Raw genomic sequence first — 19,947 nt, forward strand, 5'->3', positions numbered from 1 at the left:
ACAGGGATTTCTATGAAAATAAGCGATATTTTTGGGGAAAAACAGGGATTTCTGTGAAAATAAGCGATATTTTAGGGGAAAAACAGGGATTTCTATGAAAATAAGGGATATTTTAAGGGAGAAACAGGGATTTCTATGAAAATAAGCGATATTTCAGGGGAAAAACAGGGATTTCTGTGAAAATAAGCGATATTTTAGGGGAAAAACAGGGATTTCATGGAAAACATACGATATTTCAGGGGAAAAACAGGGATTTGTATCAAAAAAATTGATATTTAAGGGGAAAAACAGGGATTTCATGGAAAATAAGCAATATTTTAGGGGAAAAACAGGGATTTCTGTGAAAATAAGCGACATTTTAGGGTTAAAAACAGGGATTTCTGTGAAAATAAGCGATATTTTATGGGAGAAACAGGGATTTCTGAGAAAATAAGCGATATTTTAGGGGAAAAACAGGGATTTCTGTGAAAATAAGCGATATTTTAGGGTGAAAAACAGGGATTTCATGGAAAATAAGCGATATTTTAGGGGAAAAACAGGGATTTCATGGAAAATAAGTGATATTTTGAGGGAAAAACAGGGATTTCTGTGAAAATAAGGGATATTTTAGGGGAAAAACAGGGATTTCTATGAAAATAAGCGATATTTTAGGGGAATAATAGGTATTTCTATGAAAATAAGCGATATATTGGGGTTAAAAACAGGGATTTCTGTGAAAATAAGCGATATTTTAGGGGAAAAACAGGGATTTCTGTGAAAATAAGCGATATTTTATGGGAGAAACAGGGATTTCTAAGAAAATAAGCGATATTTTAGGGGACAAACAGGGATTTCTATGAAAATAAGCGATATTTTAGGGGAAAAACAGGGATTTCTATGAAAATAAGCTATATTTTAGGGGAAAAACAGGGATTTCTGTGAAAATAAGTGATATTTTAGGGGAAAAACAGGGATTTCTATGAAAATAAGCGATATTTTAGGGTTAAAAACAGGGATCTCCATGAAAATAAGCGATATTTTAGGGTGACAAACAGGGATTTCTATGACAATAAGCGATATTGTAGGGTTAAAAATAGGGATTTCTATGAAAATCAGCAGTATTTCATGGGAAAAAAGGGGATTTCTATGTAAATAAGCGATATTTTCGGGGGAAAAACAGGGATTTCTATGAAAATAAAGGATATTTCAGTGGAAAAACAGGGATTTCTATAAAAATAAGCGATATTTAAGGGGAAAAAGAGGGATTTCTGTGAAAATAAGCGATATTTTATGGTTAAAAACAGGGATTTCTATGAAGATAAGCGATTTTGCAGTTTAAAAACAGGGATTTCTATAAAAATAAGCGATATTTTAGGGTTAAAAACAGGGATTTCTATGCAAATAAGCAATATTTTAGGGGAAAAACAGGGATTTCTATGAAAATAAGTGATATTTTGCGGGAAAAACAGGGATTTCCGTGAAAATAAGCGATATTTCAGTGGAAAAACAGGGATTTTCTTGAAATTTAGCGATATGCAATTGGAAAAAAAGGGATTTCTAGGAAAATAAGCAATTTTTAATGGGAAAAACAGGGATTTCTGTGAAAGTAAGTGATATTTTAGGGGATAAACAGGGATTTCATGGAAAATAAGCGATATTTTAGGGGAAAAACAGGGATTTCTGTGAAAATAAGCGATATTTTAGGGGAAGCAAAAAAGGGATTTCTAGGAAAATAAATGATATTTAAGTGGAAAAACAGGGATTTCTGTGAAAATAAGTGATATTTTAGGGGAAGAAGAGGGATTTCTAGGAAAATAAGCGATATTTTGAGGGAAAAACAGGGATTTCTGTGAAAATAAGCGATATTTTAGGGGAAAAACAGGGATTTCCGTGAAAATAAGCGGTATTTTAGGGGAAAAACAGGGATTTCTAGGAAAGTAAGTGATATTTGAGGGGAAAAACAGGGATTTCTATGAAAATAAGCGATATTTTAGGGGAAAAACAGGGATTTCATGGAAAATAAGCGACATTTTGAGGGAAAAACAGGGATTTGTGAGAAAATAAGCGATATTTAATGGGAAAAACAGGGATTTCTGTGAAAATAAGCGGTATTTTAGGGTTAAAAACAGGGATTTCCATGAAAATAAGCGATATTTTAGGGTGACAAACAGGGATTTCCATGAAAATAAGCGATATTTTAGGGTGAAAAACAGGGATTTCTATGAAAATAAACAATATTTAATGGGAAAAACAGGGATTTCTATGAAAATAAGGGATATTTCAGTGGAAAAACAGGGATTTCTGTGAAAATAAGCGATATTTTAGGGGAAAAAGAGGGATTTCTGTGAAAATAAGCGATATTTCAGGGTTAAAAACAGGGATTTGTATGAAAATAAGCGATTTTGCAGTTTAAAAACAGGGATTTCTATAAAAATAAGTGATATTTTAGGTTAAAAACAGAGATTTCTATGAAAATAAGCAATATTTTAGGGGAAAAACAGGGATTTCATTGTAAATAAGCGATATTTAATGGGAAAAACAGCGATTTCTATGAAAATAAAGATTATTTCTGTGGAAAAACAGAGGTTTCCTTGAAATTTAGCGATATTCAAGTAAAAAAAAAACAGGGTTTCTGTGAAAATAAGCGATATTTCAGGTTAAAACAGGGATTTCTATGAAAATAAGCGATATTTTAGGGGAAAAACAGGGATTTCATGGAAAATAAGTGATATTTTAGGGAAAAAACAGGGATTTCATGGAAAATGAGCTATATTTTAGGGGAAAAAACAGGGATTTCTATGAAAATAAGTGATATTTGAGGCAAAAACAGGGATTTCTATGAAAATAAGCAATATTTTAGGGGAAAAACAGGGATTTTTAGGAAAATAAGCGATATTTTAGGGGAAAAACAGGGATTTCTATGAAAATAAGCGATATTTTAGGGGAAAAACAGGGATTGCTGTGAAAATAAGCGATATTTCAGGGGAAAAACAGGGATTTCTGTGAAAATAAGCGATATTTTAGGGGAAAAACAGGGATTTCTAGGAAAATAAGCGATATTTTGAGGGAAAAACAGGGATTTCTGTGAAAATAAGCGATATTTTACGGGAAAAACAGGGATTTCTGTGAAAATAAGCGATATTTCAGGGGAGAAACAGGGATTTCTATGAAAATAAGGGATATTTTTGGGGAAAAACAGGGATTTCTTGGAAAATAAGCGATATTTTATGGGAGAAACAGGTATTTGTGGAAAATAAGCGATATTTGAGGGGAAAAACAGGGATTTCTGTGAAAATAAGCGATATTTTAGGGGAAAGACAGGGATTTCTGTGAAAATAAGCGATATTTTAGGGGAAAAACAGGGATTTGTGGAAAATAAGTGATATTTTAGGGGAAAAACAGGGATTTCTGTGAAAATAAGCGATATATTAGGGGAGAAACAGGGATTTCTGTGAAAATAAGCGATATTTTATGTTTAAAAACAGGGATTTCTGTGAAAATAAGCGATATTTTAGGGGAAAAACAGGGATTTCTAGGAAAATAAGCGATATTTTAGGGGAAAAACAGGGATTTCTGTGAAAATAAGCGATATTTTAGGGGAGAAACAGGGATTTCTGTGAAAATAAGCGATATTTTAGGGGAAAAACAGGGATTTCGGTTAAAATAAGCAGTATTTTAGGGGAAAAACAGGGATTTCTATGAAAATAAGTGATATTTAAGCAGATAAACAGGGATTTCTGTGAAAATAAGCGATATTTTAGGGGACAAACAGGGATTTCTATGAAAATAAGCGATATTTTAGGGGAAAAACAGGGATTTCTGTGAAAATAAGCAATATTTTAAGGGAAAAACAGGGATTTCTATGAAAATAAGTGAAATTTTATGGGAAAAACAGGGATTTCTGTGAAAATAAGCAATATTTTAGGGGAAAAACAGGGATTTCTGTGAAAATAAGCAATATTTTAGGGGAAAAACAGGGATTTGTATCAAAATAAGCGATATTTTAGGGATAAAAACAGGGATTTCTGTGAAAATAAGCGATATTTGAGGGGAAAAACAGGGATTTCATGAAAAATAAAGGGATATTTTAGGGGAAAAACAGGGATTTCTGTGAAAATAAGCGATATTTGAAGCAAAAACAGGGATTTCTATGAAAATAAGCGATATTTTAGGGGAAAAACAGGGATTTTTAGGAAAATAAGCGATATTTTAGGGGAAAAACAGGGATTTCTATGAAAATAAGGGATATTTTAGGGGAAAAACAGGGATTTCTGTGAAAATAAGCGATATTTTAGGGGAAAAAACAGGGATTTCTGTGAAAATAAGCGATATTTCAGGGGAGAAACAGGGATTTCTATGAAAATAAGCTATATTTTAGGGGAAAAACAGGGATTTCTTGGAAAATAAGCGATATTTTATGGGAGAAACAGGGATTTCTGTGAAAATAAGCCATATTTGAGGGGAAAAACAGGGATTTCTGTTAAAATAAGCGATACATTAGGGAAAAACAGGGATTTCTGTGAAAATAAGCGATATTTTAGGGTGAATAACAGGGATTTCTGTGAAAATAAGCGATATTTAATGTTAAAAACAGGAATTTCATGGAAAATAAGCGATATTTTGAGGGAAAAACAGGGATTTCTGTGAAAATAAGCGATATTTTAGGGGAAAAACAGGGATTTCTGTGAAAATAAGCGATATTTTAGGGGAAAAATAGGTATTTCTATGAAAATAAGCGATATTTTATGGGAAAAACAGGGATTTCTGTTAAAATAAGAATATTTTAAGGGAAAAACAGGGATTTCTGTGAAAATAAGTAATATTTTAGGGGAAAAACAGGGATTTGTATCAAAATAAGCGATATGTTAGGGGAAGAACAGGGATTTCTGTGAAAATAAGTGATATTTGAGGGGAAAAAATGGGATTTCTGTGAAAATAAGGGATATTTTAAGGGAAAAACAGGGATTTATATGAAAATAAGCGATATTTTAGGGAAAAAGCAGGGATTTCTATGAAAATAAGGGATATTTTAGGGGAAAAACAGGGATTTCTGTGAAAATAAGCGATATTTCAGGGGAAAAACAGGGATTACTAGGAAAATAAGCGATATTTTAGGGGAGAAACAGAGATTTCTGTGAAAATAAGGGATATTTCAGGGGAAAAACAGGGATTTCATGGAAAATAAGCGATATTTCAGGGGAAAAACAGGGATTTCTATGAAAATAAGCGATATTTTAGGGTGACAAACAGGGATTTCTGTGAAAATAAGCAATATTTTAGGGGAAAAACTGGGATTTCTATGAAAGTAAGTGATTTTATTGGAAAAACAGGGATTTCTGAGAAAATAAGATTATTTTATCAGAAAAACAAGGATTTCTAGGAAAATAAGCGATATTTAAAGGGAAAAACAGGTATTTATATGAAAATAAGTTAATCTTTCGGGGAAAAACAGGGATTTCTGTGAAAATAAGCAATATTTTAGGGGAAAAACAGGGATTTGTATCAAAATAAGCGATATTTTAGGGATAAAAACAGGGATTTCGGTGAAAATAAGCGATATTTGAGGGGAAAAACAGGGATTTCATGAAAAATAAAGGGATATTTTAGGGGAAAAACAGGGATTTCTGTGAAAATAAGCGATATTTTAGGGGAAAAACAGGGATTTCTGTGAAAATAAGCGATATTTTAGGTGCAAAACAGGGATTTCTGAGAAAATAAGTGATATTTTAGGGGAAAAACAGAGATTTCTGTGAAAATAAGTGAAATTTTAAGGGAAAAACAGGGATTTCATGGAAAATAATCGATATTTTAGGGGAAAAACAGGGATTTCATGGAAAATAAGTGATATTTAAGGGGAAAAACAGGGATTTCTGTGAAAATAAGCGATATTTTAGGGTGAATAACAGGGATTTCTGTGAAAATAAGCGATATTTAATGTTAAAAACAGGAATTTCATGGAAAATAAGCGATATTTTGAGGGAAAAACAGGGATTTCGGTGAAAATAAGTGATATTTTAGGGGAAAAACAGGGATTTCTATGAAATTAACCGATATTTAACGGGACAAACAGGGGTTTCTAAGAAAATAAGGGATATTTTAGGGGAAAAACAGGGATTTCTGTGAAAATAAGGGATATTTTAAGGGGAAAACAGGGATTTCTATGAAAATAAGCGATATTTTATGGGAAAAATAGGGATTTCTGTTAAAATAAGAATATTTTAGGGGAAAAACAGGGATTTCTGTGAAAATAAGCAATATTTTAGGGGAAAAACAGGGATTTTTATGAAAGTAAGTGCTATTTTATGGGAAAAATAGGGAGTTCTGTGAAAATAAGAATATTTTAATTGAAAAACAGGGATTTCTGTGAAAATAAGCGATATTTCAGGGGAAAAACAGGGATTTATATGAAAATAAGCGATATTGTAGGGGACAAACAGGGATTTCTGTGAAAATAAGTGATATTTTAGGGTGAATAACAGGGATTTCTGTGAAAATAAGCGATATTTAATGTTAAAAACAGGAATTTCATGGAAAATAAGCGATATTTTGAGGGAAAAACAGGGATTTCGGTGAAAATAAGCGATATTTTAGGGGAAAAACAGGGATTTCTGTGAAAATAAGCGATATTTTAGGGGAAAAATAGGTATTTCTATGAAAATAAGCGATATTTTAGGGGAAAAACAGGGATTTCTGTTAAAATAAGAATATTTTAAGGGAAAAACAGGGATTTCTGTGAAAATAAGCGGTATTTTGGGGGAAAAACAGGGATTTGTATCAAAATAAGCGATATGTTAGGGGAAGAACAGGGATTTCTGTGAAAATAAGTGATATTTGAGGGGAAAAAATGGGATTTCTGTGAAAATAAGGGATATTTTAAGGGAAAAACAGGGATTTATATGAAAATAAGCGATATTTCAGGGGAAAAACAGGGATTTCTGTGAAAATAAGCGATATTTTAGGGAAAAAGCAGGGATTTCTATGAAAATAAGGGATATTTTAGGGGAAAAACAGGGATTTCTGTGAAAATAAGCGATATTTCAGGGGAAAAACAGGGATTACTAGGAAAATAAGCGATATTTTAGGGGAGAAACAGAGATTTCTGTGAAAATAAGGGATATTTCAGGGGAAAAACAGGGATTTCATGGAAAATAAGCGATATTTCAGGGGAAAAACAGGGATTTCTATGAAAATAAGCGATATTTTAGGGTGACAAACAGGGATTTCTGTGAAAATAAGCAATATTTTAGGGGAAAAACTGGGATTTCTATGAAAGTAAGTGATTTTATTGGAAAAACAGGGATTTCTGAGAAAATAAGATTATTTTATCAGAAAAACAAGGATTTCTAGGAAAATAAGCGATATTTAAAGGGAAAAACAGGTATTTATATGAAAATAAGTTAATCTTTCGGGGAAAAACAGGGATTTCTGTGAAAATAAGCAATATTTTAGGGGAAAAACAGGGATTTGTATCAAAATAAGCGATATTTTAGGGATAAAAACAGGGATTTCTGTGAAAATAAGCGATATTTGAGGGGAAAAACAGGGATTTCATGAAAAATAAAGGGATATTTTAGGGGAAAAACAGGGATTTCTGTGAAAATAAGCGATATTTTAGGGGAAAAACAGGGATTTCTGTGAAAATAAGCAGTATTTTAGGTGCAAAACAGGGATTTCTGAGAAAATAAGTGATATTTTAGGGGAAAAACAGAGATTTCTGTGAAAATAAGTGAAATTTTAAGGGAAAAACAGGGATTTCATGGAAAATAATCGATATTTTAGGGGAAAAGTAGGGATTTCATGGAAAATAAGTGATATTTAAGGGGAAAAACAGGGATTTCTGTGAAAATAAGCGATATTTTAGGGTGAATAACAGGGATTTCTGTGAAAATAAGCGATATTTAATGTTAAAAACAGGAATTTCATGGAAAATAAGCGATATTTTGAGGGAAAAACAGGGATTTCGGTGAAAATAAGTGATATTTTAGGGGAAAAACAGGGATTTCTATGAAATTAACCGATATTTAACGGGACAAACAGGGGTTTCTAAGAAAATAAGGGATATTTCAGGGGAAAAAGAGGGATTTCTGTGAAAATAAGGGATATTTTAAGGGGAAAACAGGGATTTCTATGAAAATAAGCGATATTTTATGGGAAAAATAGGGATTTCTGTTAAAATAAGAATATTTTAGGGGAAAAACAGGGATTTCTGTGAAAATAAGCAATATTTTAGGGGAAAAACAGGGATTTTTATGAAAGTAAGTGCTATTTTATGGGAAAAATAGGGAGTTCTGTGAAAATAAGAATATTTTAATTGAAAAACAGGGATTTCTGTGAAAATAAGCGATATTTCAGGGGAAAAACAGGGATTTATATGAAAATAAGCGATATTGTAGGGGACAAACAGGGATTTCTGTGAAAATAAGTGATATTTTAGGGGAAAAACAGGGATTTCTGTGAAAATAAGAATATTTTAAGGGAAAAACAGGGATTTCTGTGAAAATAAGCGATATTTTAGGGATTTGTATCAAAATAACTGATATTTTATGGGAAAAACAGGGTTTTCTATGAAAGTAACGGATATTTTGGGGTAAAAACAGGGATTTCTGTGCAAATAAGCAATATTTTAGGGGAAAATCAGGGATTTCTGTGAAAATAAGCGATATATATGTGGAATAACAGGGATTTCTGTGAAAATAAGCGATATTTGAGGGGAGAAGCAGGGATTTCTGTGAAAATAAGCGGTATTTTGGGGGAGAAACAGGGATTTCTATGAAAATAAGCAGTATTTTAGGGGAAAAACAGGGATTTATATGAAAATAAGTTGATTTTTCGTCGAAAAACAGGGATTTCTGTGAAAATAAGCAATATTTTAGGGGAAAAACAGGGATTTGTATCAAAATAAGTGATATTTAAAGGGAAAAACAGGGATTTGTGTGAAAATAAGGGATATTTTATGGGAAAAGCAGGGATTTCTGTGAAAATAAGTGATATTTAAGTGGAAAAACAGGGATTTGTATCAAAATAATTGATATTTAAGGGGAAAAACAGGGATTTCTGTGAAAATAAGCGATATTTTAGGGGAAGAACAGGGATTTCTGTGAACATAAGCGATATTTTAGGGGAAATAGAGGGATTTCTATGAAAATAATTGATATTTTATGGGAAAAACAGGGATTTCTGTGAAAGTAAGCGATATTTTAGGTTAAAAACATGGATTTCTGTGAAAATAAGCAATTTTTTAGGTTTTAAAACGGGGTTTTTAGAAAATAAGCAATTTTTAAGGGTCACAACAGGTATTTCCATGAATATACGGGATATTTTATGGGAACAACAGGGATTTCTATGACGTAGAAGTCACCCTTGCCATTAATTACCTACTGTAATGCTGCAGCATTATGGAAAATGCAACAACGGTAGCAAAAAAGCAAAGTCCCATGCTGTAGTAAGTGAGGATGTGCTCAAACACAGCAGCTGTATATAGAGAAAAAGAACAAAAATCTGCTTACCTTTGGAAGACCTCATGCGAGCACAGACCTCCAGCGAAAGTCCCCTCACTTCTGATGCCAATGCTTAAATGAGAACCGAAAGGGGGCGGAGCCTGGCTCCGCCCCCTTCCATCACTCAGGTGCGTTTCATGCACCTGAGCTTCTATGGTTGTCCCTTCTCAATCATTGTTTCAAGCCACGACTTAGGGTTTCCGCTACCCCCCCCCCAACAGTATCGCTCCAACATCACTCCCTGACGTCCCCCCCATGATGCTCCAACATCACCCCCCAGCATCACTCTCCAGCATCACCCCCCCACATCTTCCCAGGGTTAGCTCAGTGTTACCCTCAGTGTCACTCTATCAGCACTGAAATTTGTGCTCCGCTATCTATTAGAAATTTCACCCAATGCCTTTGAGGGCAGACTTCAATCAAAATCCGCGTGCCATTGTTGCTCATCCTTTGATCAAAGTCCCCTTGCCGGACAGGCAGATCCAATCACCTGCTTGTAATTAGTCTTTTGTTGTTGTTTACAGCCTGAAGCAGTGATTGAGCACCTGGTGAGGGGTGTGGCCAGCCCTGCCAGCACAGGTGGAAGCAATTTGCCTGTGGGACCGGATAGGGCTGAGCTTGGCTCCACCCCCTCCCTGCCCATATTTAAGGGCTGGGAACAGCAAGGGTAGCATTCAGCTTGGGATCTGCCTCCTTGGGAGCATTGGGAGCCAGTTCTGCTTGTTGGAATGGGGTGAGTGACTGATGCTTTGTTGCAGGGCTCTGGTCTTTCTGTTTTTGGGGATCCTGACTGCTTTTAAGGGCTGGAAGCTGTGAGGGCAGCATCTCTGCATGGAGGCTGCTTCCTTTGGGGTGTGGGCTGAGCGTTTGTTTTTGGGATGGGGTCATTGGTTTCTTCTGTATTGCTGGATTGTAATTTCGCTTTCTGGGGGGCTCCTGACTACATTTAAAGGCTGAGAACAGCCAGGGCAGCATTCTGCTTGGGAACTGCTTGCTTGGGAGCATTGGGAGCCAGTTCTGCTCGTTGGAATGGGGTGAGTGACTGATGCTTTGTTGCAGGGCTCTGGTCTTTCTGTTTTTGGGGATCCTGACTGCTTTTATGGGCTGGAAGCTGTAAGGGCAGCATCTCTGTCTGGAGGCTGCTTCCTTTGGGGTGTGGGCTGAGTGTTTGTTTTTGGGATGGGGTCATTGGTTTCTTCTGTATTGCTGGATTGTAATTTCATTTTCTGGGGGCTGCTGACCACATTTAAGGTCTGTCAGCAGAAGGAGCAGCAACTGCACCTGGAGGCTGTTTCCTTTAGAGCGTGGGGTGAACCTTTGAAACGGGGTGAGTGAGTCTTTATTCCAGGGTTGCAACATCTTGTTTTTTTGGGGATCCTGACCCCGCTTAAGGGCTGGCAGCCTTTAAGGTGGTATCTATCTTTAGAGACCGTCTCCTTGGGAGTGTGGGGTGACGGCTGGTCCTTGAGAAAGAATGAGTGATTTCTTCTTGTTTTAGGGCTGTGATCTTTCCTGTTTTGGGGGCATCCTGACCGCATTTAAGCGCTGACAGATGTAAGGGTAACGTTGATCTCTGGAGGCTGTCTCCTGTGGAGCATGGGTGAGTTTTGGCCTTTGAGAGGGGTGTAAGTGGTTTCTTTGTTTTTTCTTTATTTCAGGCTGCAATGTCCATTTTTTCTTTTCTTTTTTTATTATTATAATTTAGTATCCTGACCACATTTAAGGGGTGGAAGCCATAAGGGCAGCATCTCTACCTGGAGACTGCTTCCCTGGCAGTGTGGGCTGAGTGTTCATCTTTGGAATGGAGTAACTTCTTCTTCCTTTATTTCAGGGCTGTTATGCACTGCTTCCAACCGTGCAGAGTTGTTTAAAGGCATTCTGTGCACCCTTAGGTGTAATAAGTCTTCATCTTTATAGGAAGCCAGGGTTTGTCCTCTTCTGGACGACTGTACTCAGCATCACCCCAGATATCTCCATCCTAATTGTCTGGAGATGCTGTTGGTTTCCTAATCTGTACGACACCCAAACCCCAATTCCTCTTCCTCCCACCCCCTGACCCGCATTCAATGCTCTGCAGGTCTGGTTCCCAACAGCGTGATGAAGTGAAGCCCCTGCTCAGCTGAATACTGTGACTGGCCCAGAGAGGCTCTGATGGATGTGGATTATCCCAGCTGGAGCACCTGGTACCATTGGTGGTGATCTCGTCCAACTGCCACACAACAAACAGGAACATCCATAGCCAGATCAGGCTGCCCAGAGCCTGATCCAGCGTCACCTTGGAAGGGACAGGGCATCCATCATGTCTGGGTAACCTGTTTCGCTGTGTCACCACCATCACTGTACAGGGTTTTCTTTATGTCTAGGCTAAATGTTTCCTTGTTCTTCCCTTCAGGTGTTGAAAGGCTGTTACCAGATCACCTCGGAGCCTTCACTTCTGCAGGCTGAGCAGCTCCAGCTCTCTGTCTTTATAGGAAAGGCGTTCCATCCCTCGGTTCATGTTTGTGGCCGTTCTATGGATGTGCTCCAACAGCTCCACATCTGTCCTGCTCTGCAGACATCCACATCCAGACGCAGCACCTCCAGGTGAGGCCTCCCAGTGCAGAGCAGAGGGGCAGGACCGCCTCCCTTCGCCTGCTGACCGCACATCTTTGGATGGAACCCAGCATACGGTTGGCTTTCTGGGCTGGAAGGCGCATTGCTGAGTGCCACTACTCAGCCTGTTGAGGTCCCTCTGGATGGCATCCCGTCCTTCTGGTGTGTCACCGCACCCCACAGCTCGGTGTCATTAGGGTGCACTCCACCCTACTGTCAATGTCGCTGATGAAGGAGCAATTCCAGATGTTTGTGCAAACTCAGCAAAGAACACTTTGAGGGCAGCCCCACAGAGAAGGGCTTGTGAATCCTGGTGGATGAGAAGCTGGACGTCAGCCAGCAGAGCGGGCTTGCAGCCTGGAAGGCCAGCTGTGTTCTGGGCTGCATTAAAAGAGGAGCGGCCAGCAGGGAGCGGGAGGTGATCGTCCCCATCTGCTCTGCTCTTGTGAGGCCCCATCTGCAGCGCTGCATCCAGGCGTGGGGCCCCCAGCACAGGAAGGACGTGGAGCTCACGGAGCGGGTCCAGAGGAGGCACTGAGATGATCAGATGGTTGGAGCAGCTCTCCTACAAGGAAAGATTGAGGGAAGTGGGCTTGTTCAGCCTGGAGAAGAGAAGGCTTGGGGGAGACCTCGTTGCAGCTTTCCAGTACTTGAATGGGGGAACAGCAGGAAGGGGAACGGCTGTTTACAAGGGTGGATTGTGAGGACAAGGGGGAATGGTTTTAATCTGAGACAGGGGAGGTTTAGGTTGGTTATTAGGAGGAAGCTTTTCACACAGAGGGTGGTGACGCACTGGAACGTGCTTCAGAGTCCCTTCTAGGAGGATTTGCTCCATGATTTTTTGCAGCAGAGAGGTGAGACTGACGTTGGCAGTTCCCAGGGTCACACTTTATATCTGCAGTAACAGCTGTGCTGTCGCCTTTTTTCTGCTCACCAGAGACTTCACCTGACTGCCTCAACTTCTCAAGTACCACTGAGAGTGGCTCGGTGAATGCAGCACTGAATTCCCTCAGAGCTCTGGGACTCATCAGGACCCAAAGACTCCTGGATGCTCGGGTCCTCAGGTGGTCCAGAACCTGATCTCCCATCACAGTGTGGGATAGGGAGGGCTCTGTGGGACCGGCATTGCTTCCTGAATCTACCAAACCAAAGGTGAGGGCAGTGTGTAATGAGCAGTTATCAGAGTAGATGGAAGATTGATGTTGTTGGGTACCTCAGCCTTCTCCTTGTCTGTTGTTCCCAGCTCAGTGCTGCTGGTAAGCAGCATCGCACACAGAGTGCAGCCACGTTGATCAGAGAAAGGAGTGCAGGTTTGTGAAAGAGGCACATCTGCAGGGCAGCGCCTTCATTACCGCTTTGTGTCCCACAGGTGGCAGCAGGCTGCGGCACTCCCGAGCGCCGTAACGACCGCATGGAGATGCGTGGCTCTTATGGGAACAGCAAGGAACCGGAATCTGCATTTCCTGGAATGCCCGGAACCCCGCTTTGCTGGCCGGTAATTGTCTGCCCAGCAGGTAAGGGCAATGCACACCCACCAGCGTTTACCCATTCCCTAGCATGGCACAGCACGGTGCTCACAGAGCTCTTCATTGCACTTCGTGGTGCCCTGGATGCTGCCTGTCCTTTCTGTGTTCTGCTTGTCTGTGGCCTTTCACTGCAGCGTTTTCATTCCCTTTGCCCTTGCTGTTCCCTACTCCATTCTCTTGCCCTCCTGTTTTTGTGTTCCATGCCACGTTCTCTTGGCCGCTGCCCTCGGCTTTCTTTGCCGCATTCACTTCAGCATTCAGTTTTGGCGTTCCGTGCCGCGTTCTCTCGCCCTCCTGTTCTGGCATTTCCTTCCATGTTCTGTTAGTCGTCGCCATTGGTTGGGCATCCTCTTGTCCTCCTGGTTTTGTGTTCCACGCTGAGTTCTCTTGGCCGTTGCCCTGGGCTTTCTTTGCCATATTCACTTCAGCATTCAGTTTTGGCGTTCCCTGCTGCGTTCTCCTGCTCTCCTGTTTTGGCGTTTCTTGCCGTGTTCTCTTGGCCATCATCCTTGGCATTTCCTTCCACGTTCTCTTGGCCCTTGCCCTTCTCTGGGCATTCCCTCGCCCCCCTGTTATTGTGTCCCATGCTATGTTCTCTTGGCCATTGCCCTTGGCTTTATGTAGCCACTTTCTCTTCAGCATTTGATTTTGGCGTTCCTGGCAGCATTCTATTGCCTGCTATTTTGGCACTTCCTGCCATGTTATCTTAGCCCTTTCCTGGGCATTCCATGCCGTGTTCCCTCGGCCTTTTGTTTCGGCTTTTTGTGCTGCGTTCTCTTGGCCTTTGCCCTCGGCCTTTCCTGTTGCGTTCTCCTTGTCCTCCCCTTGGCGTTCCATTGGTGCTCTCTTTGCTTTTGCCCTTGCCTTAGCTTGGCTGTTTGCTTTGCATTTACCTTGGCTTTCCACGGGAGTTTTGTTTCCCTTTGCTTTTGGCACTCTGGGATTAGCTGCGAGGATACATTAACATTAACCTTAACCTGAACCCACAGCTGAATGGGAGTTCTAACGATAACTTTGTTAACCTGCAGCGTATCTGTAGACCAAACCCTTGACCCAGTGTTGAAAATGTCTCTTACCCTGAATGCTGCTGTAAAAATAGTGCCCCATGTTTTGTCAAATAACCTTAATTGTAATTGTAGTGCAGAATACTGATGTTAGACCAACTGTAACTTCAACCCTATCAATAGCATTAATTCTATCCCTAACGTTAATTATAATTAATTACAACCCTTGTGTCATCATTACAGCATTGTGCTCAGGGTGCAGCCCCACACATGCGGGGCAGCGCCTTCATTACTGCGTTGTGTCCCACAGGTGGCAGCGGAGCTGCGGCGCTGCCGAGCGCTGTAAGGACAGCACGGAGATGCGCGGCTCTTCAGGCAGCAGCAAGGAACCGGAATCTGCATTTCCTGGGATACCCGGAACCCCGCTTTGCTGGCTGGTAATTGTCTGCCCAGCAGGTAAGGGCGATGCTCACCCACCGGTGTTTACTCATTACTTAGCGAGGCACAAGGTAGGGTTCACAGAGCTCTTCATTGCACTTCGTGGTGCCCTGGATGCTGCCTGTCCTTTTCTTTCTGTGTTATCGCCTCCAGCCTTTCACTGCAGCGTTCTCCTTGCCCTTGGTTTTTCCTGCTGCGTTCTCTTGCCCTCCTGTTTTGGCGTTCCCTGTGGCATTCTCTCGGCCATTTGCCCTTGGCCACCTTCACTGCGTTTTCTTTGGCCTTCGGCTTTGGCCATCTGTGCCACATTCCCTTGGCCTTTGTCCTTGGCCTTCTTTGCCACGTTCACTTTCCCTCCCGTTCTGGCATTCCCTACAGCCTTATTTTGGCCTTCAGTTCTGGCGTTCCTGGCTGCGTTCTCTTTGGCCGTTGCCCTCGGCCTTCTTTGCCCCATTTCCTTTGGCCTCCTGTTCTGGCGTTCCCTGCGGCATTCTCTTTGGCTTCTATTTTGGCGTTCCTTTCCACGTTCTTTTCGGCCATTGCTCCTGGCCTTCTTTGCCACATTCCCTTTGGCCTCTTGTTTTGTCTTCTCCTACAGCATTCTCTTTGCCTTTGGTTTTGGCCTTTTGTGCCACATTCTCTTTGGCCATTGCCCTTGACCTTCTGCATCGGCCTTCCCTGCAGCGTTCTCACGGTCCTCGCCCTCCATTTTGGCCTTCTGCGTCGATCTCTTTGGTCTCCATTCTGGCGTTCTCTGCGGCCTTCTCCTTGGGCCTGACCTCTGACGCGACCTTCGGCGTTCTCCATGTCTTTCCCATCCCTTTGCCCTCTGTTTTGGCGTTCCCTCGGCTGTTCTCCTTGCCTTTTGCTCCTGCCTTTGCCTTGGCCTTCCCTAACGGTCACTCTAACCCTAATCCTGATGTACCTAACCCTAACACCTTTCCTGTTAAATACTCCTAACCTTACTCTGAAGCCTTTTCTTAGAGCGGTGTTTGGCTTCCACGTTTTGGGGGGTGGGCTGACGGTGAGCACAGTTTGGGTCTCGGCCTTCTTCCTTCTAAAGCGTGTCTCTGTATTACAGGTGAAGATGCCTTCGACGCTTCCAGTCGATGACTTCCCCCCTGCGATGCCATCGGCTTTCCAGGCCTCCCACACTCACCGCCAGCTCGGTTCGGTCAACCGTTACCCGAATCCCCGCTCCGTTCCCTTTCCATGATCTTCCCGTCACTCTGCCACAAGCCCCTACCAAGGTCATCGCAGGCAGCGTGTGGGATGCGGCGCTCGGTCTCATTGCAGTTCATCCCATGGGCCTCAGCCCAGCGATCCAACCCACCCGCACCCTTCCTGAGGGCCCTTCTGCTCCCAGGCCAATCAACGCTTCCTTCTGATGCCATCTGAGTTCCCTCCAGGCCACTTTCAGGCTCATGCCTCTTTGTGGCCATTTTGAGAGTTGCGCTGATTTCAGCGTGTGCATTCAATTGACTTCAACCAAATTGGCTTTAGCTTGACATACAATTAATGTAAACCAAATTGGCTTTAGCCTTGCATTCAATTGGCTTCAACCAAATTGGCTTTAGCTTTACATTCAATTGACTTCAACTAAATTGGCTTTAGCTTTACGTTCAATTGACTTCAACCAAATTGGCTTTAGCTTTACATCCAATTAATGTAAGCCAAATTGGCTTTAACTTTGCCTTGGTTACGGGGTTGGGCTAGCCTTGCTTTGTTTGCTCCTAGGCAGGGCTAACCCAACCCCGTAACCAAGGGCCGTCGGAGGCGATTTTGTTCCTTCCCGGCCAGTCTGAGACTCGTGCCCCATTGCGGCCATTCTGAGAGTTGCGCTGATTTCAGCATCTGCGTTCAATTTATCTCAACCGAATTGGCTTTAGCCTTGCAATCATTTTGCATCAACCAAATTGGCTTTGGCTTTGCATTCAATTGGCTTCAACCAAATTGGCTTTGGCTTTGCATTCAATTGACTTGAACCAAATTGGCTTTAGCCTTGCATTCAATTGCCTTCAACCAAATTGACTTTAGCTTTACATTCAATTGACTTCAACCAAATTGGCTTTAGCTTTACATTCAATTGGCTTCAACCAAATTGGCTTTAGCTTTGCATTCAATTGGCTTCAACCAAATTGGCTTTAGCTTTACATTCAATTAATGTAAGCCAAATTGGCTTTAGCTTTGCCTTGGTTACGGGATTGGGCTAGCCTTGCTTTGTTTGCTCCTAGGCAGGGCTAACCCAACCCCGTAACCAAGGGCCGTTGGAGGCGATTTTGTTCCTCCCGGCCAGTGTGAGACTCGCGCCCCATTGCGGCCATTTTGAGAGTTGCTCTGATTTCAGCATCTGCGTTCAATTTATCTCAACCAAATTGGCTTTAGCCTTGCAATCATTTTGCATCAACCAAATTGGCTTTGGCTTTGCATTCAATTGACTTCAACCAAATTGGCTTTAGCCTTGCATTCAATTGGCTTCAACCAAATTGGCTTTAGCTTTACATTCAATTGACTTCAACGAAATTGGCTTTAGCCTTGCATTCAATTGACTTCAACCAAATTGGCTTTAGCTTTATGTTCAATTGACTTCAACCAAATTGGCTTTAGTTTTACATCCAATTAATGTAAGCCAAATTGGCTTTAGCTTTGCCTTGGTTACGGGGTTGGGCTAGCCTTGCTTTGTTTGCTCCTAGGCAGGGCTAACCCAACCCCGTAACCAAGGGCCGTCGGAGGCGATTTTGTTCCTCCCGGCCAGTCTGAGACTCGCGCCCCATTGCGGCCATTTTGAGAGTTGCTCTGATTTCAGCATCTGTGTTCAATTTATCTCAACCGAATTGGCTTTAGCCTTGCAATCATTTTGCATCAACCAAATTGGCTTTGGCTTTGCATTAGGTTTATTTCAACCATATTGGCTTCAGTTTTACCTTCAATTGGCTTCAACCAAATTGGCTTTAGCCTTGCATTCAATTGACTTCAACCAAATTGGCTTTAGCTTTACATTCAATTAATGTAAACCAAATTGACTTTAGCTTTACATTCAATTGATTTGAACCAAATTGGTTTAGCTTTACATTCAATTGGCTTCAACCAAATTGACTTTAGTTTTACATTCAATTAATGTAAGCCAAATTGGCTTTAGCTTTGCCTTGGTTACGGGGTTGGGCTAGCCTTGCTTTGTTTGCTCCTAGGCAGGGCTAACCCAACCCCGTAACCAAGGGCCGTCGGAGGCGATTTTGTTCCTCCCGGCCAGTCTGAGACTCGCGCCCCTTTGTGGCCATTCTGAGAATTGCAATGTCTTTGGGTGGGCTGAGATCTGCACTGCTTTTGAGGTGGGTTGCAGTATGCAACATTCTCACAAGTGTGGTGTCACTAATGGGGTGTGGAGGCTTTGTACCCTTTCTCTGGTTGGTCTGACATCTATGCGAACCATGTCTTAAAGTGTACTGCATATGCATCTGCTGCGCCTGTAAATTGCGTCGTGCCATGTATGCAATATGTGTTAAGTTGCGCCTGTAAACTGTATTGTGCCATGTATGCAATATGTGTTAAGTTGCGCCTGTAAACTGTGTTGTGCCATGTATGCAATATGTGTTAAGTTGCGCCTGTAAACTGTGTTGTGCCATGTATGCAATATGTGTTAAGTTGCGCCTGTAAACTGTGTTATGCCATGTACAGAATGTGTGGATTCTGCGCCTATAAACTAAGTCTTGGAATCAGAGACCCATATTCATTACATGTTTTGCTTCTCAATGTGCAGTTGGTGGTATAGCGCGTATGTATATGATTGTATGAGCCCTGCCTTGCAGAAACAGACTGTAATAAACAAATAAACAATACATGTATGTTGTGTGTCTTGCTTTGTCACGGCAACGACTGGAAGGACACTGGAAGGTAGGTGAAAAAGGTAGGTGCGGAGGGTGGTAGACGGGGGTTAGACTTAGACTTAGACACTGGGGTTAGACTTAGACACTGGGGTTAGACTTAGACACTGGGGTTAGACTTAGACTTAGACACTGGGGGTTAGACTTAGACACTGGGGGTTAGACTTAGACTTAGACTTAGACACTGGGGTTAGACTTAGACACTGGGGGTTAGACTTAGACTTAGACACTGGGGGTTAGACTTAGACACTGGGGGTTAGACTTAGACTTAGACTTAGACACTGGGGTTAGACTTAGACACTGGGGGTTAGACTTAGACTTAGACACTGGGGTTAGACTTAGACACTGGGGTTAGACTTAGACTTAGACACTGGGGGTTAGACTTAGACACTGGGGGTTAGACTTAGACTTAGACTTAGACACTGGGGTTAGACTTAGACACTGGGGGTTAGACTTAGACTTAGACACTGGGGGTTAGACTTAGACACTGGGGGTTAGACTTAGACTTAGACACTGGGGGTTAGACTTAGACACTGGGGGTTAGACTTAGACTTAGACTTAGACACTGGGGTTAGACTTAGACACTGGGGGTTAGACTTAGACACTGGGGGTTAGACTTAGACTTAGACTTAGACACTGGGGTTAGACTTAGACACTGGGGGTTAGACTTAGACACTGGGGGTTAGACTTAGACTTAGACTTAGACACTGGGGTTAGACTTAGACACTGGGGGTTAGACTTAGACTTAGACACTGGGGTTAGACTTAGACACTGGGGTTAGACTTAGACACTGGGGGTTAGACTTAGACTTAGACACTGGGGGTTAGACTTAGACACTGGGGGTTAGACTTAGACTTAGACACTGGGGGTTAGACTTAGACACTGGGGGTTAGACTTAGACTTAGACACTGGGGGTTAGACTTAGACACTGGGGGTTAGACTTAGACTTAGACTTAGACACTGGGGTTAGACTTAGACACTGGGGGTTAGACTTAGACACTGGGGGTTAGACTTAGACACTGGGGTTAGA

The 19,947-nt window shown here is 41.4% G+C and overlaps 1 long non-coding RNA gene across 1 annotated transcript; it reads left to right on the forward strand.

The window, feature by feature from the left end:
• Positions 1–13,257: 13,257 nt before the first annotated feature.
• LOC128078245 (uncharacterized) lies at positions 13,258–18,090 on the forward strand. The gene is made up of 3 exons (XR_008205443.1): positions 13,258–13,582; positions 16,118–16,502; positions 17,992–18,090. It is a non-coding gene; the product is annotated as an uncharacterized LOC128078245 (long non-coding RNA).
• The last annotated feature ends 1,857 nt before the right edge of the window (positions 18,091–19,947 follow it).

Source organism: Tympanuchus pallidicinctus, unplaced genomic scaffold, assembly GCF_026119805.1.
Source record: "Tympanuchus pallidicinctus isolate F22 unplaced genomic scaffold, pur_lepc_1.0 scaffold162, whole genome shotgun sequence".
Taxonomy (NCBI): domain Eukaryota; kingdom Metazoa; phylum Chordata; class Aves; order Galliformes; family Phasianidae; genus Tympanuchus; species Tympanuchus pallidicinctus.